This window comes from Asterias amurensis, chromosome 1, assembly GCF_032118995.1.
Source record: "Asterias amurensis chromosome 1, ASM3211899v1".
NCBI classification, from domain to species: Eukaryota; Metazoa; Echinodermata; class Asteroidea; order Forcipulatida; family Asteriidae; genus Asterias; species Asterias amurensis.
Genome location: NC_092648.1, coordinates 11,577,069 through 11,604,861, shown reverse-complemented (window position 1 = coordinate 11,604,861; position 27,793 = coordinate 11,577,069). Strand labels below are relative to the sequence as shown.

At 39.7% G+C, this 27,793-nt stretch overlaps 1 protein-coding gene across 1 annotated transcript in view; it reads left to right on the top strand.

The window, feature by feature from the left end:
- Window positions 1–3,905: 3,905 nt before the first annotated feature.
- LOC139945662 (homeobox protein Nkx-2.2-like) overlaps window positions 3,906–27,793 on the top strand; it is a 57,121-nt gene continuing 33,233 nt past the window's right edge. The window contains exon 1 of the mRNA XM_071943048.1: window positions 3,906–4,031. The gene's annotated coding sequence lies outside the window, so the exon portion shown is untranslated. The remainder of the gene's footprint in view (window positions 4,032–27,793) is intronic.

Here is a 27,793-nt window from a genome sequence, read left to right as displayed (position 1 = left end):
TAATAGTCAGGCCCGTTTATGTAAATGTGTAGCTTTATCATTAGAGCACACATGGGAGCAGACCAAACTGGAAACATCATCGAGAAGGTGTAGTCTCAAATTCCATTCTTAAAGATGATGAACTGGTTTTCTTATGGTCAAAGTAAAGCAAGATATTGCCAGCAATTTGGAAGTCAATTTCTACACCATCAAACCAATCATGGAACTCGACCAGACAGAACTATTTAGCTAGAAATGCAAAGAAAGATATTGTCAGCAATTTGGAAGTCAATTTCTACACCCTCAAACCAATCATGGAACTCGACCAGACAGAACTACTTAGCTAGAAATGCAAAGAAAGACACTGTCAGCAATTTGAAAGAGCAAAACTTTGAGGACGAGTAGCTTGTCTAATGTTAATGACACTAATATGTAATTTTGCTGTATTTTTGCTTACTCTTTTTAGCTGAATGTTTGTAATAATATGTAAAACACTGTACAGCGTTTTGAGATTGTTTATGTTAGACGTTATATTAAAAATAAATTATTATTATTATTATTATTATAACTATTATTATTACTATTAATATAAGTTTGAGTTGCAACTGGTACAATTTGTGTAGCATTCGGCTGTACTATAATACCATATGGGGGAACTCGCTCACTGCAATGCTTTGCACAATTCGCACATGGATCGCCTGTCCGAGTTTGACCTTGAGAGTTTGTTGAGGTACGGAAGTGACGTTCTGCACCACCGCATGACAATCATTCAACTCGACCAGACAGAACTCACAACTTCCTGGTCCTATTATAATTCTTGTTGTCTCATATAGCTCTAGCACTTAGTGCATATCTTCAATTCACGGCTGAAACTTTAAAGGCACTGGACACTATTGGTAATTACTCAAAATAATTATTAGCATAAAACCTTACTTGGTAACGAACAATGAAGTGCTGTTGATAGTATCAAAAAACATTCCCTCTGAAGTAATGTAGTTTTAGAGAAAGAAGTAAATATTTTAACTGAATTCGAGACCTCAGCTGAGATCTCGATTCCAAGCATCTGAAAGCACACAACTTGTGCGACAAGGGTGTTTTTTCTTCCATTATTATCTCGCAACTTTGACGACCAACTGAGCTCAAATTTGCACAGACTTTTGTTTTATTTTATACATGTTGGGATACACCAAGTGAGACAAACTGGTCTTTGACAACTAACAAAGGTGTTCAGTGTATTTAAAGGAACACGTTGCCTTGGATCGGTCGAGTTGGTCTCTTAAAAGCGTTTGAAACCGTTTGTTATGAAATGCATATGGTTAGAAAGATGTTTTAAAAGTAGAATATAATGATCCACACAAGTATCACTCGAAACTGCACGGTTTTCCTTTTACGTCGCGAACTATCACGGTCGGCCATTTATGGGAGTCAAAATTTTGACTCCCATAAATGGTCGACAGGGTAAAAAGAAAACCACGCAATTTCGAGGCATATTTGTGTAGATCATTGTATTCTACTTTTACAATATCTTTCTAACCATATAAATTTTACAATAAACGGTTACAGAACGATTTTCAAAGACCAACTCGACCGATCCAAGGCAACGTGTTCCTATAAACACTGACAGCTGTTTGTTCCAATGACGAGAAAAGACCTCACAAAGTTCTGCCCACCCCTTCCCTTCTTTCCGTAAAACGCTCACCTAGAGTATCTAAAAGTGGATAAAAGTAGGAAAAACAATACGCAACACTTTCATCAGAGACGGTGGTAAACATGTTTTCGAGATAAATCCGCAAGGAGGTATAAAGGAGACAATTACACGGAGCAAACTGGCAAGCGTCAGCTTTTAGAAACGCACAAAGTAGCTCAGACAACCGTGAGGGCTTCAGTGGTCACGCCGTCTTACGCATCAAATGATCTGTGAAGATTCCATAGTGTTGGGCTCAAAAACACCCTTCTTGTGGAGGGTCTAGTTTTTTGTTCCCGTACTGGAAGCTCGTCAACACTTCTATTGCTTGTGCTGAGAGCGGCCACCCGTCCCACTTCAACTCTCATCACGTTTCGATTTATACTCACTTCAGAAGAAGACAAAAAAAGGTGAAAGAATTCGTGTGTTGAAAGAGAGTAGAGTTGATACAAGGTTTCCGGTGCCTTATTGGGTGTGTCATGCCTTGTTATTGTAGGAAGGAAATCATAGTATACCCAAATGGGTTAAATTACTGGGTTACTTCATCGACAGTCCTTTATTGGTGTAAGTACTCGGTACCTATACTTAGAAGACACTTATCTTTGTTTGGCAGTGGACTCTATTGGTTATTACTCAAAATAATTATTAGCATAAAACCTTACTTGGTAACGAGTATTGACGAGCTGCTGATTGTATAAAACATTGTGATAAACAGCTCCCTCTGCAGTAACGTAGTTTTCGAGAAAGAAGTAATTTTCCACTAAAACATTATAATTTGATTTCGAGACTTCGGGATTAGATTTTGAGGTCCCGAAATCAAGCACCTGAATTCACAGAAAGCACACAACTTCGTGTGACATGGATGTTTTTTCTTCCTTTTTATCTCGCAACTTCGACGACCAATTGAATTCAATTTTGCACAGGTTTGTTATTTTGTTTATAGGTTTGGATACACCAAGTGAGAAGACTGGTCTTTGGCAATTATCAATAGTGTCCAGTGTCTTTAAGTGTGTTTGAGAATGGGTAAATGTAATGAACATGTATTTCAGACAAACACGGTTATCTTCACCAGCAGTGTCTAACAAAGATTCATACACAATGTTCCAAACACAAATGTAATTATGCCTAGATTATTTGTAGTGATATTTTCTCTTTTCAAAATTAGTTTACAAAAAAAATGATTTAACGCTTCCATATTTTCTTCAACATTCCATTTATGTAATGTGTAAACCCTAAAAAACCATTCCGTAAATCGTTACAAGTTTAAAAGTTTGTGCTTTTTGGGTGTTTTTTTGCAATGTAAAGTTCAAAGAAAGAAAACAAAATCTGCTATCAAACTGCTCACCAACCGAAATGACCTATAAATGTAATGTCCAAAGTGGTAATGACCTATTGTTTTGTGGCAGAGTCAAGCTTTTGAGAAACACTCTGCTGGTATCAAAACATGAGACCGTTACGACTCGTTTGAATGCTAGCTGAAGTGGCGTAAAACAGCATTGGATAAGTTGGTGGTTTGTTATAAATCGTCAAAGTTGTTTATCACAAGACGTCTTGTGAGAGAGTTTGACACAAACAAATCATTTCCACCTAGATAGGTCCCAATCATACCATCACATAAACGGCTCTTTTTAGTCTTTTGGTGCGTGGTGCGTTAACTTCATCCGGAGACAAACCGGTGGTCATCGGCCCACCCTCTCTCTATCAATAGATCCATGCATCTGGCTGTGTCTACTCATGGTCTACCAGCCAAGAAAGCTCTAATTTCTTGGGCATTCTTCTACCTGTCTCCACTCCACTCAACTTGGAGAGGAGGGTATAATACCCCATCCTCGTACGGACAAAAGACAGAGCGAAGAAACCTAGCGTCACGGATGGATATCACAACAAACGCAATTATGGTATTTGGGTAATTAGCAGACTCTTTTGCTGGACAGTAGAGCTGTAAGGTAGGACAAACGAAGTAGGGGAAATGAATGGGATTCACTGGCGTCTGTAACTGCAGAAATCTTCCGTTAAGACACAGTAGACAAAAACAGCCTTTCAGTGTGTTGGTAAAATGAGCAACAATGCTAGCTTGTTGACGGGTCCCTTCTTCGCCGTATAGTCGCCCCCTTCCTCCTCCCAGTGCCGACTAAAGGCCGGGCAATTATGATGTCATTTTTGTTTAGCCTGAACAAGACGCATGTTTGTATCTCTGATATGGTTTTATGAGATTGTTTTCTGTGTTGGTGTTTCAGTTGTGGAAGCTGAGGGTTGGGTTTACTGGTCTACCTCCCATTAGTGCTTGGAAGATTCGCTTCATCCTATGTGGACCTCTCGATTTCTGGGAAGCAAAAGCAACAAGCCCTGCACTACGGCTCAGGAGGGGGTAAGTTCATTATTCATATTATATACTCCATGTGGTTATTATTGTACATTCGCTTATGTCGTACATTTGCTTGTGTCCGGCATTGAAGAAACGGAAGAAGTAGTTTGAATGCACATTCTGTGAGTGAACGGCAACAACTTCGAAACAAGGGTTAATTTTTGATCACTCTTCTATGCGAAGTTTCTATGTTTGATGACAGACTGCTCTTAAACTTGTTAGATATTTAAAGCCCTGTGGATAGCAAGGTTGCGTTGTGGGTGCACAACTTGCCGATTGTTACAACAGCGTTTATACGGAAGCTACACGCAACGTAAAAATTAGCAATACCAAAAACCGGTGTTGGTTTAAGGTACTAATTAAAGATTACATAAGAACAAATCTCGGTAAAGCCTCTGTTTTCCTCTTTGATCATTGGGATGACCAGCCACTATAAGCCAAGTGTATCCATCCGCTGACCGTCTGTCCCCCCATTAACTCTGACCACTGTATGCCAACCCAATTGCCACCGAATTCAATATTCGCCCAACACCAGCACTACCACACCAAGAATTATTAATAACAACCAATGGCGCTCTTAATATTAGCACACCAAGATTATATGTATTTGAGATTAAAACGGTTTTATGACTTTGATAAATGTCGGGGTATTGCAGGCGAGGTTTCAAAGTCCAACTCGCCTCCATATGTCGCTTATTGCTCTCCCGCCCAACAGTGTGTTAGAGTAGTAAATGTCAGTATGGGTTCTTTTTTTATTACCGCGCTCGCTGTAGCATTTTGACTTTCATTGCACTTTTAATACCGCCAATTTCTATACACGGGCTGGCTCTAAGTGACTGGCTAGGCCGTGTAAAGAGCGCTAATGACGGCACAGCCAGTCGTTGTGTGGATAGTCGGGGGAAGCTAAAAGTGAATTCGTGTTGCAGTCAGCAAATCAAAGCTTATGGCTGAACTCCTCGATGTTGATACAGAGCGTCAGATTGGAAATGGGTCCAGTATTTTGATTAATAATCAAACGTTGAAGTACATGCAGGCACTGATACGATAAAGTGATAACCGTAACATGCACTTGCTTTGTTTTTCTTCTTCTTTGAGCTATAGTTTTTGTTTGAGTAGCATTTTCATAATGGTTTTGATACAGTGAACACAGAATCAACTAAAAACGCCTGTACTTGATCGTGTTGACCGTGTGCATATGTTCCAAAATACCGTTCTTTGAGTAAGCAATATCATACGTGAAAATATTGTATCCCCTGCATTGTCAACATTTTGTAATTATTTGGGTTTTTTTAGTTGACAATTTGCTTCTTGATTTAACAGAACTAAACTTTGTTTTGTTCACTTTCGGGAGCATTTGAAAACAAAATTAGTGGAGACAAATTTCCTTACTTGTATTCCTGTGAACGATTATAAAATGGCCAGAAATTATTCCTTGTGCGTTTACAAGATAGTGGAAGTGTCGTGGCCGAGCGGTTAAGAGCACCGAATTCAAACTCTGGTGTTTCTGATCAGCAGAGTGTGGGTTCGAATCCCCAGCCGTGACACTGTGTCCTTGAGCAAGACACTTAACCATTGCTTCGTCCTTCGGATGGGACGTAAAGCCGTTGGTCCCATGTGTTGTGTAACGCATGTAAAAGAACCCAGTGCACTTATCGAAAAGAGAAGGGGTTCGCCCCGGTGTTCCTGGTTGTGGCTGCTTAATGCGCCGTAGCACCTTGTAAACCCTTTTAAGGTGATAAATAATTGGGTCTCAGAATTCATCACTGCAATAACCTATCTTTCTGAAAGTTTGTATATACTCAGCGCCTTGAGTACCTTGTTTGGTAGATACGTGCGCTATATAAGACTTCGATATTATTATTATTATATTATTAAGATACGCCTCGGACAGTGTCAAGTGAAAATGTATTTATCAGGTTTTAGTTTTGTGTGAGGTTCTAATCGATTCAAGGATTTGTTTTCTCTCTATACCTAACCCTTACCACCAGTATAAAGTATTACGCTATTCGGCCAAATAATAGTTTAAAGAATGTCTAGGACTAGAAATGAACGACATTATTCAAAATAAAAAGGGTTCAAATAAACACGAAAACAAACCAAACTTAGCAACAAAATAAAACAAGGAAAACCATAAACGATACTAAGTAAAACGAGGAAGGGTAATTTGTGCCTACTACCCTGTTTACTGCGTACCATAGACCTTTATAATGCTGCCACCATCTTTAGTATTGTTCCCTGTATCCAAAAACATAAATGCATGCTTATTAACATTAACACAATTGGAACAGACTGTTGCTTAAAGACACTGGACACTATTGGTAATTGTCAAAGACCAGTCTTCTCACTTGGTATATCTCAACATATGCACAAAAAAAAAAAACCTGTGAAAATTTGAGCTCGATTGGTCGTCGGAGTTACGAGATAACTATGAAAGAAAAAAGCACCCTTGTCACACGAAGTGGTGTGCTTTCAGATGCTTGATTTCTAGACCTCAATTTCTAAACTTAAAGTCTCGAAATCAAATTCGTGGAAAATAACTTCTTTCTCTAAAACTACTTCACTTCAGAGGGAGCCGTTTCTCACAGTGTTTTATACTATCAATCTCGCCCCATTACTCGTTACCAAGTGAGGTTTTTTGCTGATAATTATTTTGAGTAATTACCAATAGTGTCCACTGCCTTTAAATTTCTGCCTCGGTTCGGTTACAATGGTTTGGATTGGAGAAAAGTAAAAATGCCAGCACGATGATAATGTTTGATACTTTTGGTTGTGTATCACCCCCTGTTGTCGAGATTATGAGTTGTTATTCCATAACAACCCGAACAGATCCCTCTCTATGTTGATCACTGTGCATTTACGCCACACTGGACTTAAACACTGAACGTGGTGGTGAATCAAGGGCCCGCATCATGGCCCATAAGAAAAATGAGCTTTCAAAATAGTCAGCGTGTACCCTTGATACTTGAATTTGTCGCAATTTTGTCCATGTAAACATTATATATATTTATACTAAATTTACAATGGGGTAGTGGATGTTAATTCATCGCTGACCATTATCGACCCCATATCATGACCATAGTAACTATACCATTTTCATCTTGGGTTGAAACATTCGCTATAGCCCAAGTAATCACTTCACTATAGAAACCACTGCCGTATGACCGCATTGGCCCGGACACGTTGCAAGACATTTTGCTGTATTCATTGGCCTTTAAAAAAAAAAAAAAAATAGGAAGCTTAAAAACATAAGAGTGAAATGTATCTTAATATTCATATCCCTAAAATAAGCACACAATAAACTCGTAATTAGTAGGAGCAGATTGCAGCCGCCAACACCACTTGTACCTCTCGGGAGCCTACGGGACGACCGAGCAATGTTCATATTATTGCCCCACCATCAAAATGGGTTAATCACCCCCTAGCCTCGCAAGCTGTGTTCCGAAGCACCGTGATCCCTCGTACTGGACACATCGTCATCATCAACCCCCTCCCTCCCTCTACCCCTTTACACTTTACAGACAAGTCTCTATTGTTCTTAGCAACCGTAGCTCGTCTTTGAGGGGTGAAGAGACCCTTGATTTTGCCCGTTACTACCCGGGAGAGTCATTGGCGACAGAGTGGCTTAGGACTCGTTGCTACTCCAGATTCTAACCGCTCTCAGCTCAAATTGAGTGTCTGGGCTGGGATAATAATAACAACAAAACGAAACCAAGGTGCGAGACTATTATAAGTCCCTCATGGGTAACATAATGACTTTTTGCAGATACGTACCATTCAGACTTGACTGGAGACTATTTAATTTGAAGTTTTCGTTAGACAGAAAGCATATCATTGTTTACTTTAAAAGTCAGCTGTCTAATATAGGCAATGATGGGTACGTCACTTAAAAGGAACACGTTGCCTTGGATCGGTCGAGTTGGTCTTTGAAAAGCGCTATGTAACCGTTTGTTATAAAATCGGTATGGTTAGAAAGATGATGTAAAAGTAGAATACAATGATCTACACAAATATGCCTCGAAATTGCGTGGTTTTCGTTTTACCCTGTCGAAAAACACGGTCGGCCATTTATGGGGGTCAAAAATTTGACTCCCATAAATGGCCGGCCGTGTTAGTTCGCGACGTAAAATGAAAACCGTGCAATTTTGAGTGATACTTGTGTAAGTCATTATATTCTACATTTAAAACACCTTTCTATCCATATGCATTTCATAACAAACGGTTTCAAATGCTTTTCATAGACCAACTCGTCCGATCCAAGGCAACGTGTTCCTTTAAGCATTTTAAATTGGCGGAAAACTCCAATACGTAAACACCCTTTACTGTCCACTTTAAACCACTGAACGATGATTTGGAAATTATTTGTAGTCCTACCTTGCCTTTTGAAATCCGGCTGATTTTGGTACACAGGTACATTAGTCCAGTGTAGCGTCACTAATCTATTTGCCGTAGCCGCGCTATTTAACCCACGACACACTCAGGTAAAAAGACGGCATGCCCTCGCCGGAATGCACGCCCAACCAACCAACCAACCGCCCGCCAAGCAGTCCGGCAACATCAGCAACGCTTGCCTGCACAGCCCCTCTCTATCTCTCTCTACCTTTCTCTCAAAACAACACCTCCTCCATATAAGGTCTTCAGTCTGCCCTTTTAGGGGGGAAAATAGAGCATTCGGCAACCGAGGATTATTTGATAATCAGCTAAATGAAGACGTTGTCTTCGTTTAAAATCAAGGTTTAGCAAAATACACTTTTGCCGAACGTTTCATTTTGAATGAACGATTTAAATAGCTTTGAAATGAAGGGAATGTTTTTAACAATAAGTATCACTTTTGAGTGAGCGAGCTCCTTATGAATGATGCAGATGTATTTATCATACAACCTATACCGCTTTTCTTATGTTTCAGAAATTTTGAATTTCAGATACCGAAACACATTGGCTTACTGTCTAGAAATAAAAACCATTTAGGACTTTTGTTTAAAACGGACTTGCTGTGGGTCGAACCCTGTAGAACTAAGTTTAACAAACATAATTAGTTTGAATAAAATAAGATAATTTCAATTTAATGTCAATAAACAAGTGTTTGTTCTTTTCATATGGTTACCGCTAGGTAAAACAAGGGGGAAAATGTGACCATGTTTATTCGTTTTCAAGTAATAAGTCATAAAAGGAAACTGGCGACTGAGTAAATAGTGACCGAGGCTGGATTTGAACCTGCTCGTGTTCTGCGGGTTCACTTGCTCACTGATCTGCAAACTGGGATAACCGTAGTAAACGTACTGTTTTAATGTCACCGAATGGTGACGAAGATAAGCCACCCATCTCCTCTAGTAAATAAATGATGACATTTTGTGATGCCTTTCTGGTCACCCTTCCGAATTATATAAGCAATAAGGAACTTTGGAAATAAACTAAATTGGTTGGTTTTGTATTGTATTCTGAGCTGCAAAGTAGTCGTTTCATCATCTTTAACTTCAATTTTAACTTTTTTTTTTGACTTGTTGCATTCTTGTATAGGGCCCAAAAGGTTTGTAAGTCACTCCTACTGTGTGTCAAAGCCACTCACACAACTGTATTTCCCAAATGCTTTCAAAACCCGAGCATTGTAAATTGATTGCGAAATCCCTACAATTCCTGTTAATATCGAATTATTGCCGGCTCTGGATGACTGTTATTGCAATCCTCTGAAGCATTTCGTATCTAAACTTCAAGTCTTTCCTTTCCCGGGGACTCGCCAGCCAGCGAGTGTGAACTCATAAAACACAAAAGAGGACACAGCCGAGGTTTATCGCAGTCGGTAGGACGAAAAAACCTCCCATCCGTAAAATCGCACTGCTTGAGTCTTGAGAATCTATAAACAGCCGTAGCTTCTTCATGTGCAGTGTCATCAGAAGACTGCATGGAGGGTCGACAGTACGATCAACGTGGACTGAATTCCACAATTGTACAAGTCTTTTATTTATACACTAACTATGTCATCTACAAGTACTTCCTATAGTGTCAAGTCATGGAGTGGTTTGACTTAAACTGGCAAGCAGGGTAGAAGTGCTATCCCCTTGTGGTTCAACATGGCGTGAGGATGACGTGCTTATACTCAATTTAAAGTAATAGTGGGGGGACATGACTTTGGATGAGTTGATTTGAATGGGTTTTATGTACGAGGGTCGAGTTGGTACTTTGATTAATGTAACCGAGGTCATCTTTGCTTAGAAATCTCTACTCTTTGTCTATGTGAATGAAAACACATGAACTATGATAATATAACCGATCCGCTCCGATGACTAGGTGGCTTGACGCTCTAAAACAAGCCTTGTGCGCGCGGCATTTTGCTGTTTCCTCTACTATTCTTTAGCTACACCAATTATCGAGACGCGTGCGGGGGAAAAGTAGCTACCGACCAGCACATCGTAGCCTCGGGTCATGTTGCTTGCGATTTCTGCATCCGTGCTGTATGTAACGGGGGGGGGGGGGGGGGGGCTTGGTCGGCGAGACTCCAGCGAACTCTGCGTTTTTTTGTGTATAAAAATAATGACATTACGTCTCTCCCGCGAGTGCGATCAATCATAGAGTGTACAGCAAGCAGAAGGTAATTTATTTGGGGCCGGAGGCAAGCTTTGGCTTGGCTGTATACCGTGAACGATCCCGTTGCAAGCCGCTAGTGAACGGGCCACTTTGTCACGGTGCACCGCGGCGATGCGCCGAGTCCCCATACCAGCATTTAACCGAGTAAACCGTGTGTTACATTCGTCTACATTTCCTGCGTTCATGTGCGTGCCTTGCGGAGTTAACATCTAGTCTTGATTGTTATTTAGCATCAATATTTAGTGAACTGGTTCATCTAAACAGCTCAAAGCAAGATTGCAAGGTTTCAGTGGGGAAAATGTATCTGGATTCGGAAAAGAAGGCAATTTCAGACGGAGAAATGAGAAGAGTGGCATCATCTTTCTTGTCTCGTTATTGTTACATTGGTGTTGATAAAGGGGGATGACTTCTCTGAGGTCTTGTTCGTGTAAATTGACTTTGCCCAGTCATGCCGAAGTAATAATTGAGTCTATTAACCGGAAAATATTTACTATCATAATACTGTCAAATCTCAGAAGAAAACCACAAAAAATAATAATGCAAAGGCTTTTAGAGTTGATGGCGACATTTACGACTGAGTCTCGAATAAATAAAAGTCTGTTTGAGAAATAAATTATTTCGATTCAGTTGGCAGTCATTTGGTTTAAAGTTGCAGTAATTGTGTTTATTTGTCTGTAATCGTTTCCTTTTTTGAAACTGTTTGTAGAAGTCATCCCGAGAGGCACTTGTGTCTGATGTGTCAACGGGAATAGAAAACAAATTCCGCAATCTAATTTTTATTGAGTTGTAGTAAAGTTAAATAACACAATCATTATATAATAATAATAAAATAATAAAAAATAATAATAATAATACTGTAAATACTAATTTAGAGTGGACCTATTTTCGGATAATTTTCGGATAATTTTCGGATAATTTTCGGATAGGCCTACCCTTGATTGACTTCGGTGAGTATAAAACAATGGTCCATTATATACAAACTAAAGTGAATTGTACACTTCAAAAACGCATGGGGTGTTAAAACTGACACCATTGGTGATGTCACATAAAATAGATACCGAACATAGAATCAAATTAAAAACAATACATTGGTGTTATGTTAAAGTCAGTGGACACTATTGGCAATTGTTGAAGACCAGTCTTCTCACTTGCTGTATCTCAACATATGCATAAAATAACAAACCTGTGAAAATCTGAGCTCAATCGGTCCTCGAAGTTTCGAGATGATAATGAAAGAAAAAACACCCTTGTCACACGAAGTTGTGTGCTTTCAGATGCTTGATTTCGAGACCTCAACATTCTAAATCTGAGGTCTCGAAATCAAATTTGTGGAAAATTACTTCTTTCTCGAAAACTACTCCACTTCAGAGGGAGCCCTTTCTCACAATGTTTTATACTACCAACTTCTCCCCGTCACTCGTTACCAAGTAAGGTTTTATGCTAACAATTATTTCCAGTAATTACCAACAGTGTTCAGTGTTTTTAACAACCTGTTGATTTTCTCCGCAGTAGCTGTATGTGACAACAGAAATTGTGTAAATTAGTACAGAGTGCGCCCTATGACACATGACGTTAGAAATGACATCAATATTTACAAATATTGCATAAAATAATCACAAGTGTGATCTTAAAGAGCAGATTTTGTTACCAATGTAAATCAAGTTCATTAAAATGCCAGTTGCTTAAATGACATTACATACATATGTACAGGACTTAATTTCCAAACTGAAATTTAATTATTAGCTCGTTGTCCAAATTAACAATAAATTGGACCATCATTTTGTCAACTGTCGGGCGTGAGTCAGCTTATTAGCTCAGTACGACACACACACTATAAAAAAAAAATCCGTGTCACTTAGGGGGAAAAAAGAGTTACGATATTAAAGTCACTTCGCCAGTTAATAATAATTCCCGCGGTGGGATAGAGTTCTAACCTGGCGAAAATCGCTGCAAATTATCTACACTGTTCAAATAGACATAGATCACCCCGAAACTCAATCATGTCGAGGCTAGGCATGGTGCCCCCTGTTATATACATCCCAAAGAATATAGACATTCAATTCCGTCGCTCGGACGTGTATACTGTCTTTCTCCAGGGCTAAAGTAGCAAGCTTCCCCACCATCCAAACCAGCTATGAGATTAAATTTCAACCAGCGGAGGAAATACATGATGTAGCATCTTTGATATATACAAAAAATCAAGGAGGGAAAAACTCCCGTCACCGTCAGCATATCACGCTAGACACTAGGACGCCGGCATTTGACACATGATTTTTGTCCGCAGTTCATTTTTGTTTGTATGGTTACAATTTCTCCTTTATTGTATTATTGTATAGTGAGCAACCATGGGCTGGAATGCCTACAGGGGTTGATCGTGCAGTGTTGCTGGCCTGCTCAACTTGACCGTGTTCTAATTACACAAGATGAGGTTTGTCTCCCCCAGTGGTCCGTGTAATGTCACGGATTTAGGAGGGTCCTAAAATTAAAATTGGCAATTGTCATTACTTTTGGACAACTGTTTCAAACTACCACGAAATTGAGTGTGGAGTTGTGCCTTTCTTTCATTTTGACATATATTGACCATGATTTTTCACAAGTTATCTACGAGACTCAGTAAACTTTGAGCCAAACGACTCTCTAAATTATGGACAATCTTGTTGGATAAAGACAAATCATAGTCATTAAATAAGTCAATTGATTTGATTTGAAACTTTGCTTTGTGGGAAAACTTTTGGAGAAATGTTCATGAGAAGAATCAGAGTTTTAAGGAACACGTTGCCTTGGATCGGACAAGTTGGTCTTAAAAAAAACGTTTAAAACCGTTTGTTATGAAATGCACATGGGGAATTCCAAGCATTGACATGACACCAACAAAATCCATATTAATTTGTCACAACTTTCTTTCCACTTAGAAGTTATAGCTAACATATGAAACCAATTTATTTTTAGTTGTTGACAAGGAATGAACCAAATTTTGCCAAAATAAGAACTCAGCTTGGGCTACGTAGGCTTGGCTAAATTGACTGCAAAACTGTAATGCAGCTGATCGTAATGCGACTGACCGTGTTTTTGCCATGTTCAAGTTGCTGAACATTTATAAGTATCACATTTTGTGTGATCTGGGGAAAAAAAATATCGCGTACGATTTTCCTCGATTGTGATCTAGTTTGCCTCATCACAAAGTTAAAACTAAAGAAAAGTAGTATGTGTTTTAAATTGAGCAGCACCATGCTATAGTGAATGAGGGGAGGGGGGCTCATGGATTTTGTAATCTAATGCATACTCATGAGATTGGAAACAACGCCATATTGAGGGGGGTTTGATTTGCATGTATTGAACTGGCAGGTACTTGGAGTGCCTTAATGGTCGCCGTGATCTGTCCTGCTGAAACCCACACAACTGCCCGGGGGCCTGAATACGAATATGATGACTTACCGAATAAATAATGCATTTACCACAATCAGTATTCAAATTCCCAGGTCTTGAACAACAACAAAAAGAAAGCTTTTAGTAGAGTGACTTTTTTTATATTAAAGCTCACCCAAATGTTACAAGTGGTTGGGGATATTGTGTTGTTTATTTTGCGATTCGGAGATATGAACGTTCAGTGTGTAAACTTTGAAATTTAAATTACTCATGATTTGTGGTTTTGTTGTCACTGCTTTTAGTCGAGTTTGCCCGTGGCATATTGCATATATTGTTTTTGTAGTTGGTGTTTTTGATTGCTCTGCCGATTGCTCTGTCCGAGAGTAAATAGTACTCGATCTGTACAGAATCAATATTGTCCAACTCAAATTTTAATGAATTTAAAGTCTTTTATTATTGGCATAACTTATGATGAGTTGGTCATTGTTGGAAATGGTGTTTCTTTTTTGTTTGTTTAATAAACCATTACCATGCTGTCACCATCCTCAGGGTCATGTTCCTTGTACACAATGGCAGTAATGAATGCTTATAAACCTTGACCAAAAAGGAACCAGACTATTTCTCCCCAGCCTCGGTTTGGTATCATGGATTTCAATGGGGGAAAATCAAGATGGCCGTTCTACTATGATAAAATGTCCCTTCTTCTTGTTTAGTCCTATGTTTGTTCAATCTTTGAATTTTCTTCAATATTAATTAATATACAAAACTACATAAACTATTTATAAAACCAAAATCCTAAAGTCCTACTTTCTGCTGTTGGTGTTTCTTCTTACTTGTTATCTTGGCTGTGATCTTTGAGACGGTAGAGGCCGATCACTCCGCAAAGCACTCTAACTTTTACTCATCACGCCACGCCCTCCTCGCAGACCGCGGATGATTATTTCAAACTTAACATGAGATAGTTATCTAGACTATATTTGGCAAGATCGCACTACGACTTAATAACGTCGACCCTCCCTCCCTTTCTAAACCACTCTCTTATATTTCACGGGTCTGTTTCTTTTTGTCGGGGACAAAATTACGCGCGCGGTTGCTTTCGTGTAAACGGGCCGGACTCTCCCCCCCGAAAAACAAGAAGCCGTTTTGCAATTAAGGCATTTCCCACTCTTCCGGCGCTGGTCCGGCAGTCATTGGGCCTTTTATCGATTGCCCACGGGCCCTGACTGATTTCAGACCTAGAAAGACAATCGGGAGTGCAATTCATCATTTTATGAGGGAAGATTTCTTGCCGAGAAGTATAACAAACAAGAAGGGAAAGACTGAAGAAGGGGTTGGGACCGGTAAGGTTTCGTATAATGCCATTTTGCTCGGAGGTTTAATCCTATGGCGTCTATGTAACGAGTCCAATAAAAGACAAGCTCGAGTGCCTCTCCCATGTATTTGAATGCAGAAATTCATATCAGCCAGCTCGACCGCCCACGGCAGAGTTCAGAGCAATAAGTTGAAATTTCATCTCCGGCTTGGTACCTTTTTTTATATTTAAACTTGTCAGGTTTCCAAGAGGTTGAGTACCCGTACACCCTTAAAGAAGTTGCCAAGTGCTGCTAGCGACAGTTAATAAGACCTAGATTTGCTGCTCAGAAAAACATCTCTCGCCCCTCCTGTGATAATGAAATCAGCTCTTAAAACCTCTTCACTGGGCCCCAGAAGTTTCCTTGAGTGTTGTTTCTATCTAGATTAATGCAGCTTTAACTCCAGAGAATCCTTCTACTGGTGGGTCTATATTTGTTTTTGACCAACTTAATTGGCCACTGCCTTTATTGAAACGCTGGGCATGATGGAAGTATCTACAATAATAAAAGGGGTGCGAATTTGATCACGGGCTCATAAACCTGTAGCGTTTTTAGAACAGTGCAACATCAAAGTTCAAATTCTAGAAAAAGAAAAGAAAAAAAGAAAAAATTACCTATAATGTTGCGAACAAACATTATGCTGATTAACTCAAAATCAGAAATAAAACAAATGTCTCCTGGAATGACATTACTGCGACAGCGTCCTTAGTTGTCTAGATAAGAGAAGACAGTTTTAAATGTGAACAGATATTCACCTTTATAATGTAACCAATGATGCATGTACGTCAGTTATTTTCCATACACACATAAGGGGTTTATGAAAAAGCTCAAAATATATTCGTAGTTTTACACAATAACTTTTCTTCTGGCGCCTTGCACGCTTTGAATAGAATGAACTTGGAAATTAAACATACATTTTTTTTCCTATTCCGATCTTTTGAGTTATGTATGCCTATCATACCTATAGTTGTACAAATATAATTAACTCAACTTTGCATTTTGATTAAAGCAAATTAACTTTTCCAGGAAACTGAGCGGAATCAAACCTCTCCTTCCTCTAAATATTGATCTTGACTGCAAATCATCAAATATCTCTTTACCATCGTCCTGTTATTGTTACAACTTGTTTTAACGTCAGATTAAAATCTTAAACCTACCGCTGAAATTTGCTTTCTTATATTAAGAGCCCAATAATGACATCATTTTGCAATAACAATACTTCGGTGTGGATATCACGGTAGTTGATGGTAGCAGCTTAATTTGTGTTAGAACGCGTGGGGTTATCACAACACAGTGAGTAATTTCCATCGATGGTGTCCGTGCGAGCACGTGTCTTTAACACCGTGTCAAAACGCCTGGCTGGACAGGTCAACCTATGCCGTCGAATCGCATTAAAGTTACCGTACAACATTGGTTGTACTAAGTGCACCATTTTAACTCGATAGTTACCATTTCATCGGGGAACATACTGACTTCTACAATCTTAAAAGGGTGATTAGCAAAGAAGAGATGTTTTTAGTTTGTTTACGTGGCACCTTTCAACGCAAATTCATTGATGTCAAAGCTACATTGCAGTTTTACAAATAATAATGTGTATGGTGACCTGTTGATGTACATTTCTAATAATGATCACTGACTTCATTTGAAACCAAAAGGTTGCATCAAATGTTTAATATTCTTTCTTACATAACAATGTCCACACCGACCACAACCCTTTGAGGGCGCCCTGTAAGCAAATATTTACCCGGATACCCGTTAGCATGTTTGTTTCTGTACATCAAAATTGTCACTGTCATTGTGCTTTTCAATGGGAAGTCTGTTTCCTTCTAAATCGATTCAAAATCTTATTTTGTTTATTTTGAGGATGGCAATACTATACAACAGAAAACAAGATTGCTACCCGTTATATTTAAATCAATGTTATACTGTATATTAATATTTACAGGTGATGTTTTTCTATGGTTCTGTTGGGGGGGGGGGGGTGCTGACTCGTGCTTGAGAATTAAGTGTCGAGATGTCCCAATTGGGAGGGCAATGGCTTGAACTCCGTGTATCAACATCACCAGCTTTAAGTGATCGATGCCTGTTGCAAAGAGGAGGTTCAACTTTGTCCTTCCCTGACGACTAAATACGTTCGTTCCAATAGTCTAACGTCCCACTCACGGGTCGTTGATCTAACCCATGGAGATGTCATCCAGGTACAACTATAGTTTTGAAGAAGTCTGAGGACTGTGGCACTGTGACTTGTTATAAAGAACCTAGTGACATTTATCGCACGGATCAAAGATAGAATCGTCAAGAATAATTTTATCAAAATCTCCTGGAGGTTTCTTCTTACGACAGAAAATAGTTTCATTAGGTAGTTTACTTTTGAATTGTTTTAGTATTTACAGTGCAAGCAAGCGGTAGCTAGCCTTCGGGTGGACATGGTGGTTTCTTCCCTGCTTTTCAACCGTGTGGACCCCTGCAGGGCCCTGGTTCGAATCCCGCTTTAGAACCAGAACCTTGCTTGTTTGTGTTTTCAGTCTCTACCCGAATGAGTGGGTTCTCCCAGTTGGGGTTCCTGCCCAAATCTAGAAGGAAAATGTCAAATGTATCAACAGGCCTTTAGGTCACATAGCAAGTCATGCACATTTCCATGTCTCCTTTGTTTTAATAGGGGGTAAATGTAACAGGCTTAGTAACATCAATCTGTCATGAAGGATGCTTCTGAAAACATGTATAAATGACTATTAAATCTGTACACATAACTTGGGTGCGATGGATTATCTTTCTTGAAGAATGAAACGAGAGTATTTACAACACAAACATTGAGATTTTGCAAACAGAGTTGTTAGTCAAAGTGATCTATTGACAAGACAGTTAACCAGACAGACTCTAGATATGATCGGATATTTATGTGTGAAATTATACTTATGGCCCATATATAGTATAAGTAATCTGTTTGCAAAACCTTTTGATCACCGATGCTTGTCAATGGATTAAGGTGCAGGCGGACCCGCTTAAGGACCATTCAAGTTATAGTGCTAACCTGTTGATGATAGCCACTCGTAAGATCAAGATTTACGATTTGTGTCGAGAGGGTACCAAGTGGCGTAGTTAGGTCGGTACCACCGTCGACTGCATGGCACGTGGTATAATTGAGATGTTGCACATAGATCCTTTGTACATGAACTATGTACACGCGTCAAGGGGATTTTGTTCACAGCATGGGCTATGGAGTCTGACTCATTCATGCATGCGTTAAGGCGTGGCCTACGCGTCCTGTGGGCCTTATAAAGATTTGTGCAGAGTTTGTTCCTGAGTTGAAAGCTTACTTTAACCATGGAGGTAGAAAACCATATAGCAAGGAATAATATATGCTGTAACTTATCTTCCACTTTATAGAGTCAACACAGTTGGATACGCGTATTTGCTGGAGATTGTTATGGGTGTGTTGCCCTGGTGGTTCAGGGATTGCTTTGTCTCGAAGCAACAAGGCTCTGAGCGAGCAAATATGATGAAGTCTGCAACTGAACGAAAGTGAACATAACCAGGCTGGGTTTACACATCGCAATGACTCGGCTGAGTGCTACACTCAATGGAGCCCTGTCACAACACGTGTAATCGACGCTGAAATGACCAACTAAATCGAAAGCAACAAGAAAAAAGAAGCGTTAAATGTTTGCTATGATGATGGCGTGAGACAGTCCATTTACAAACTGACAGCTCCATCCATCAGCGCGACTCAGGGAGTGTTGTGTGCCGGCCGACGCGAAGCCGTGGGCGACCCGGCCGCTCGCTTGCTCGCTCCGGCGTGCTGCGAGCTCACTGGAGAGAAGAACAAAAAATGGAAATGAGAAGAAGCAAAAATAGTGGACTCGCCCAAAAGTACATTCCATTTGTAGGAATAGGAAAACAAATAAATAAAGAACAAGGAACTTAGTCCAGCCCTGCCCCTTCCTTTTACTTATATGTGACTGTTAAATCAACACAATGTCTTGCGGCCCCAGCTGTCGATGTGCACTATACCTATACTAGGTGCTGTCTACACACGCGTGGGTACTGCAGTCCCGCTGGGCATATTCTTACACACTTCATTAACTCTCTTATCTTTTACCTCTCAGTCCCTTTCTCTCTTATGATGGTTGGTAAGCAAGCGACATAATGCTTTGGAGAGTGTGGCGATTACCCATAAAGTCAGTGCATTAAGGCATATTCAGTGGGGTCGGATGTGTTAAGCGAACGGCGGGCCACGTGTGGCCTTTCCTGTGGAGAATACACCACTTTAAGTTCTCAAATCGAGCTTGTTACATGGTCAAGGGCAGTTAAATGTATCCATTGTAATTCACGAGTCAACCGGCACGCTGCAATTTTTTATTCCCTTCATTTTGTTTAGTAAGTCATAATTTTAGCGCATACACCCCGAGGGCTATGTAAAAACGCAAGCCGTTTCTCCCCCCTCTTTGACCGTCAAAAATAACGTTGTGGGTTTTTTATGGGCAAATACGGCGTACAGTCGATTTAACACGGACAATACGCGCTACCAAATAGACAGGCTGGTTCTGATGTTTTCCTACAGCGACCATAGGGGAGCTCTACCCCCATGTCTCACACCATGTTTTTTGTCACTCTGGGTGTTTTTCTTGGCACGTTGGCCATATGGACCAACGCCGCCTAAACCACACGCACGCACTAGGCCAGAAGGGGGAAGTGGGTTTGCCCCAAGTGTGCGGGTTTATTGGTTTGAGCTACTCTCTCTCTCTACGCGGCGTGTGGAAGGGATGGAACCACCCTGTCTCCAAATCGGGAGAGTATGGTTTTAACGAATGGACATCCCGCAGAGTAAACGTGATTATATCTGTCAATATTCACGCGCACTCTGAATGAAAGCTACTTCAATGATGTAAATGCACGCGATGTTTGGCGTGGTCCTTTTTTATTTATTTCTGGCCGACACATGTTATTAACAGAGTAATGAATGCAAATGAAGCTATGTAAATTTGGTTCAAGCCAACTGTACACGGATAGAACGTTCACCCTGTTGTTCTGCGGTATATTGTCATGGCTCTTTGAACTTTTCATCGATTCCTCACTACTCACTACTGCATTTCACCTTGGTTGGATATCACACAGAGTTAGACGAGCCTATAACGTAGGACTAGCCTTATATTGAATAGGCCTAGCCTTATTTTGAACATGCCTAACTCCTAGGACTAGTCCTAAGCTAATTTGATGAGGCCTAACTCCTAGGACTAGTCCTAAGCTAATTTGATGAGGCCTAACACCTAGGACTAGTCCTAAGTTGATTTGATGAGGCCTAACACCTAGGACTAGTCCTAAGCTAATTTGATGAGGCCTAACTCCTAGGACTAGTCCTAAGCTAGCTTAAGCTAATTTGATGAGGCCTAACACCTAGGACTAGTCCTAAGCTGATTTGATGATGCCTAACTCCTAGGACTAGTCCTAAGCTAATTTTGAATAGGCCGAACTTATAGGACTAGTCCGTAGTTAGGAATAGCCCCTTTAATCGTTAATACTGAGGTTGTCAAAAAGTAATAACGCATGAAGTGTTGCAAAGTTCAGAGCCCTTTATCAGACCTTTTCCAACGCTGTTCTGCTTTTCCACCTCCCCCATCTTCAGTCGAGTGAAATAATTATAGTCACTCCACAGTTGTTCAATTCCCAAGGATTTGGAAATGTTGCGTTGAGTGCATCTACACTTTAATACAGTGGTCACTATTAATAATTGTCAAAGACTAGTCTTCTCACTTGGTGTATCTAAACATGCATAATATAACAAATCTGTGAAAATTTGAGCTCAATCCGTCGTCTAAGTTCCGAGATAACAATGAAAAACAAACCTTGTCTCACGAAGTTGTGTGCTTTCAGATGCTTGATTTCGAGTCCCCAGATTCTTAACTTGAGGTCTCGAAATCAAATTCGTAAAATTACTTCTTTCTCGAAAACTACGTCACTTCAGAGGGAGCCGTTTCTCACAATGTTTTAGTCTATCAACCTCTCCCCATTGCTCGTTACCAAGTAAGTTTTTATGATAATAATTATTTTTAATAATTACCAATAGTATACCATTTGCTGTGTCGACCATCTCAGTTTCTTGTTAAACACGGGTAGCCTACTTGTTTTTTAGATTGACAAACTGCTCCCTGAAGATCATTTTCAAGCCGTTTTTCACGGGGAGTTACATTTCGTTTTCAAGTCCGAAAAAGGGAAAAATTAATAACATGTCAATGGGTAATATGATGACATTATCAAATTATTTAAAAATTAAACCCCTTCTGGAGTACTCAAGAGCCCGTAAATTAAACTCAAATCAATTGTAAAAACAGTTCAAGATTTGGTTTGGTTGGTTTACAAATCGACAGTGCTCTTTATGTTTGTGATCTTGTCGGTAGGTTCACTATGTCACTGTACGCGCGCGTTTGCTGTGATCGCAAGATGTTTAAATAATGTGAGCTCCAAAATCTACGGTGCATTATTTTACAAAACCCCACTCGGGTTTTTTTTTGTAAGGCTTTTCGTACAACAGAAATACTTAAATCTGATAGGATTTTGAGCCTTAGCAAACCACTTTGTCAAAGGCCAATCCAAAACTCCCCCCCCCTTTTTCTTCAAAGAAAAAACTAACTCAATGCATTTCCTATATAACCTTCTAGTCATAACATGGGAGCCTGTTTGCTTGAAGTGGGTGCGGCTTCAGTCGAATTACATCACTCCTAACAAACAGAATGGTGTATCTGAGTCCCTAGTCCCAACCCGAATGAATAAGCGGTCATCTCAAGTAAGATGCACCATTATTTACAGTAATATTCCCCGTCACTGTTACCTTGATTGAGTACTTCGCTTCGCAACGAGAGAGCACGTTATAACGTGACTGAATCCTACTTCATCAGTTTGATGCATAGGTCCTCGCCTTCCACTCTTCATTAGCCATATAACTTATTTTGATTAGCCATGTTAGAGGACGCAGCCATTTTTAAAAAGACAACTCCCGGTGGGTATTGAAGACACTGGACACTATTGGTGATTGTCAAATACTAGCCTTGACAGTTGGTGTATCTCAACATATGCATAAAATAACTAACCTGTGAAAATTTGAGCTCAATCGGTCGTCGAAGTTGCGAGATAATAATGAAAGAAGAAAAAAAAACCTTGTCACACGAAGTTGTGTGCTTTCAGATGCTTGATTTCGAGACCTCAAGTTCTAAATCTGGGGTATTGAAATCAAATTCATGGTAAATTACTTCTTTCTCGAACACTACATCACTTCAGAGGGAGCCAATAGTGTCCACTGCCTTTAAAGTGCTGTAAAATGCAAGAAGAGATAATCAAAATCACATCTTATTTTACGGATTCGTTGTTCATTAAAAGTTTTGAAGTACCAGCCGCATGATTGTACTGGTAACATTTAAAGGCAGTGGACACTATTGGTAATTACTCAAAATAATTATTAGCATAAAACCTTTCTTGGTAACGAGTAATGGGGAGAGGTTGATGCTATAAAACATTGTGAGAAACGGCTCCCTCTGAAGAGACGTAGTTTTCGAGAAAGAAGTAATTTTTCACGAATTTGATTTCGAGACCTCAAGTTTAGAACTTGAGGTCTCAAAATCAACCATCTAAACGCACACAACTTCGTGTGACAAGGGTGTTTTTTCTTTCATTATTATCTCGCAAACTCGACGACCGATTGAGCTCAAATTTTCACAGGTTGGTTATTTTATGCATTTGTTGAGATACACCAAGTAAGAAGACTGGTCTTTTGACAATTACCAATAGTGTCCACTGTCTTTAAGATTTCAAGTTGCCACTACAGTTATTTTTTAGTGATATTTTTTTACCTTGTGTGTTTAAAGACACCGGACACTATTGGTAAACACTCAAATATTAAATGACTTCAGGCCTCTGAAAGCATACAAATTTGTGCAGCAAGGGTATTTTTCTTTCATTAGCAAGGTTTAGCGGCACGTTACGCGAGCAAATACGTGAACGTCAACAAATTGTGTTGTGTCTGGGTGACGTCGCCACGTTGGGCTTATTGCATGCTCATGTATGACGTCTGCGCGCACGTACATCCTGAGTTGGAAAATGGCAACTTCAAAAAGGCTAAACACGTGAGATTTTAACGACACGATTTTCTCACCTTCACGTTCACGCGGAACGTGCAGCTTAACCTTCCTATTATTCTCCTGCAACCTCGATGACAAATTGAATGTACACAAATGTATTATTTAATGCATATTTTGAGAATACGAGTCTTTGATATTACCAGAGGTTTCCATTGCTGTAAGGCGAACTTTTAAGTGTGTACGAGCTGTAAGACTGGATGTAATGTACATCGTGTATGCTCAGGATCCCTTAACGCACCGGTGCCATTTACCGTACCTATATTCCACACCCAACAACTCGCGCCATAAGAGGCCCTCATGTACCGAGATCAGTCTGGCGATACTCAACCATCAAAGCAAGAACATGGTGACGAGACTCTCTTGAGTGCATACATATGCACCATGTAGGGGGTGTATACCGATTAAACGATGGCCTTCAATGTGTACCTCTCCACCACGAAAGGTGCTTTAAGCTATGAAGGACCCCCTCCTGTACTTGAGGGTGCTGTGACACGCCTGACTTATACTCGGTGTATTTGACTTTATTCTCTCTCAATGGTGTCGCCCTTGTAGGACAGTGCTTATCATGCTAGATCTAAGCATCCACACTTTCCCTGAATCGTACATTTTGTTTATACTTCGACTACCATAGAGAGACCATGCATACATTACTAAGGGAATCAATGTGTGGTGAAGAGGTTTTCAACTAGTGGTTTAATCCCAACGAGGCCTGGTTCTTGATATATTTACCGAGACGAAGTCGAGGTAAATTATCAAGAACCAGGCCTCGGCGGGTTTAAACCACTAGTTGAAAACCGATTCAACACACTTTGATTCCCATTCATAAATACCTTTAGGAATGAAAAAACTGTCTTGTAAGAACAGGTGCAAGCTCGCGTGTCACGCCCATGTTTCAACACTTTTCACTGGTCATAAACAAAGGTTTATACACACCCACGTGACGTGCTCTCCACCAATAGGATTAGCGAAACTGGCTGAGGTATTTATGAATACATTATTGTTAACTACTATCAGAAAGACTGAATTATAGTAAGAGCAACGAGTACATTAATATTATAGCAATTATAACTGTAGATATTGAGTTATAAAGCCACCCGGACATCTTTATAAATGCCTGTGTCAAACAAAAAATCGTACAACATTAAATAGGCCAAAATATCTACGGTATCTGCAATTAGAATTACGCTAAGTCAGTGAAAGATTTACTGATGCCCATTCGTTACCCCATTCCCTTCCATTCACTTCTGATGTTCTACTCGCCAATACATGTACTTATTAACATTGGCATGTACTTAACTTCCAATTCACCTGTTGGCTTTTTTCTTCTCATGAATTGTCATAACTTGCCAAATATTTAAGTCACAGTTTTGAACTGTTCTAATACGAATGGTTTTATATTTAATTTGAATAAGTCATTATAATTATGCCTGCTTCGGATTAATTGTCTCATACTAAAATAAACAAACAGTTGAAATCCTTTTGGCCCTACCTTTGTTGCCTCTCGCTGTATACAATTAAAAGTGCGCACGAATCGAAGCAATCCCGACCTGAAAATGAGAAGGACCCCTTTGTTCTCATCAATTTAGAAAGAGGGAGAAAGAAAAAAAAACGAGTCTTAAAATTCACGCGTGTTGCCGCCGAATACTTGCGCAAGATTGTCAGCATATTCTTTAAATTGACACAAAAGCGACGGCAATTTAGAGTAGCGAGAGCGCGCACCATCCTCGGGTTACAAGGCCCGTGTTTGTAGCTACATTCACCGGCCGGCACTCTGCACTCAGTTGAGCATGGAATGTCGAGACACTCTCCAACACTACTCCCCTCATTTCAGACTGTACACCTCTCCAGTTTCTTTGGCAACTGTAGCAGCGTAACAAGGGGACTCCAAGCGCATAAGTTCCCCCTTCTTTATATGAGCCCTGGATGCTGGGAATAATAGAAGAGAGGGGAGTGGGGGAGAAACGCGCCGGTCAAATCGATGTAACAACATCCAGTCGTAATTACTGGATGTTTTGTCCGTCTCAATGCCCTCTATAACTCTTTCTATTTTCCAATTTTGCCTTAAACTGAATGGGAAAATAGAACCCAATCATGCACGGTCGCCTTGCCTTTTTTCTCGTCCTTTTTTCCACATTTTCTCCCTCCCTTCCTCCCTCTCTCTATCTCTTTATCTGGCTTGTATATAAATGACACCGAAATGGAATGACATCGTGTTACACAATGTATGGTTTGATAAGCAAAATCGATGTAGACTTTTAAAGGATAGTGTGTTGGGAATGAATTTACAGCTTAGAAAAGGAAGCCTTTAGGGCAGTGGTTTTTCAAAATGAAGTGATCGGAGTTCTCGCTGGAAATCCTGAGGCGGTACTCTCCGTACTTAATAAGAAAAGCCATGCGGTAAGAATGAAGAAAGTGCACCGTCGGGGGGGAAGGGAAGCCCGGAATATGATTTGAAACTGATCGAGTCATCACCAATTTGATCCTTGACTTCTTGTAAGGGTTAGGGTTGTTAGTGAGATATCATGAACATCTTGGAGTTTGGAGACACTGTTTATTTTTATTCACAATAAATAAACATTTTTTTTTAGCATGAAAACTAATTAAAACAACTTGAATATAATTTCCCTCCCTCCCAGCCTGTTAAAAAAAAAAATCTTAAAAAGGTTCATATCGGTCCAAGGAAATCTTACAGAACTAAGGTTTACAAAAACAAAATTAAATATTAGAAACTGCAAACTTTTAAAAATCAACATGATCACCATTAGTTTGTGTTTCTCCTTACAGCCCTTTAAACAATATATTTTTTGTTTTAAGTTCAATTCGGTCCAAGGAAATCTAACGGAACTAATCAACTACATGAACGAGGAAAAAAAGCTCATCAAAAATACCCTTAGAGAACAAAACAAACAAAGCCAAACTTGGAAGCCCCAGTCGTGCTTTTGCAGTTTAATGTAATTCGAGAAGAGAGTCACTCTTAATGATACAAGTTATTCATAAACCCAATATTTGAGGATGTGTTTGCGATGGTTGCATCCAGGGTGCCAAGAACTGCACTCTGCCAAAAGATAAATCCTACTACATTAGGCAAGGATCCGCACCCCCCTGAAAAGCTAATGACTTATTAAAATGTTGTTACGATCCACCCACTAGCGCTCTATATGCGCTTAACTTGTTGGTAGACTCAACCCATGGCGTAAGGAAACCCCACAGAAGTGATTGATACTCCACAATAATTAATTTAAAACATAATTTGCTACCCTCATAACACACGACCAATGCATTTAATCAAGTTAAATGCATTTGATAATTCCATTTATCTGTTGTGCCAGGCGTTAGAGATTGCCGCATGACCCCTTTCACGGTCGCCCTATACGTTCAGCGCTTGAGAGAAAGCCTCTAATTTGTCAGATAAGAAGTCCTCCCCTAATTAATTGATAACGTATCTGTGTTACTATAAAGGCCTGGCCCGTAATATATAGGCTAAAAGACTTGATTACACAGCGAAGTGGGACTGGCAGGGCTAGTTGTGGCAGCGTTGTTATGCTTGTTACTGTCTACCCCTTGTTCATTGATCTTGCCTAATTGTCAAATCTAATGGCCCAGTAGTGCTCTCTGTGAGTGCTCTGTTCGTCACATCAAATCATAATAATGCATGTCTGATGTTTTTAAATTTGCATCCTCTGGAAACAAATGTGAACGCGCGAAATCAGAGATAAATCTCTGTCATTGTGATTGCATTGATCCAATTATGATTGGATAATATTTAAACAATATGATTACCACTTACGTTTCCCTTTCCAGTTATAATTAAATATTTTAATAATAATAACAAAATACAAATCAAGAAAGTAGAATGAAGACGCAAATTAACATAAAATTAATAATAAATACTAGTAAAAAATAAACTATATCTGCCGATTTTGACGGGCATGACGCTTAAACTGGTACTAGGACGACGAAAAAATATTGCTAAATATTTTGCCCTTCCGTGTTTTTCGGACCGAAACGTCATTGTATCATATTTACTGATTCCTTACAACAGTCTTTAAAGGTATAAATGCACTGTGTTTCGAAAGAGTTTGGACACCGTCAACTCATTTTGGTGCTCTGGTTTTCATCAAATAACGTATTGCCTTTAAGTGGAAACAACAACATTGGTTTTAGGTTTGTGTGGATTTTATACCTGGTTTATTTCGATTGCTGAAATCGAAATAAGCAACGGTGTTTTTTTATTTTTTATTTTTTTATTTTTTAAATCTTGAAATGTTATTTCTGCACCGATTTTGCCACAATTTCAGGAGAACGACCACTTCTGGAGCCTTGTTTCCTGGAAAGGAAA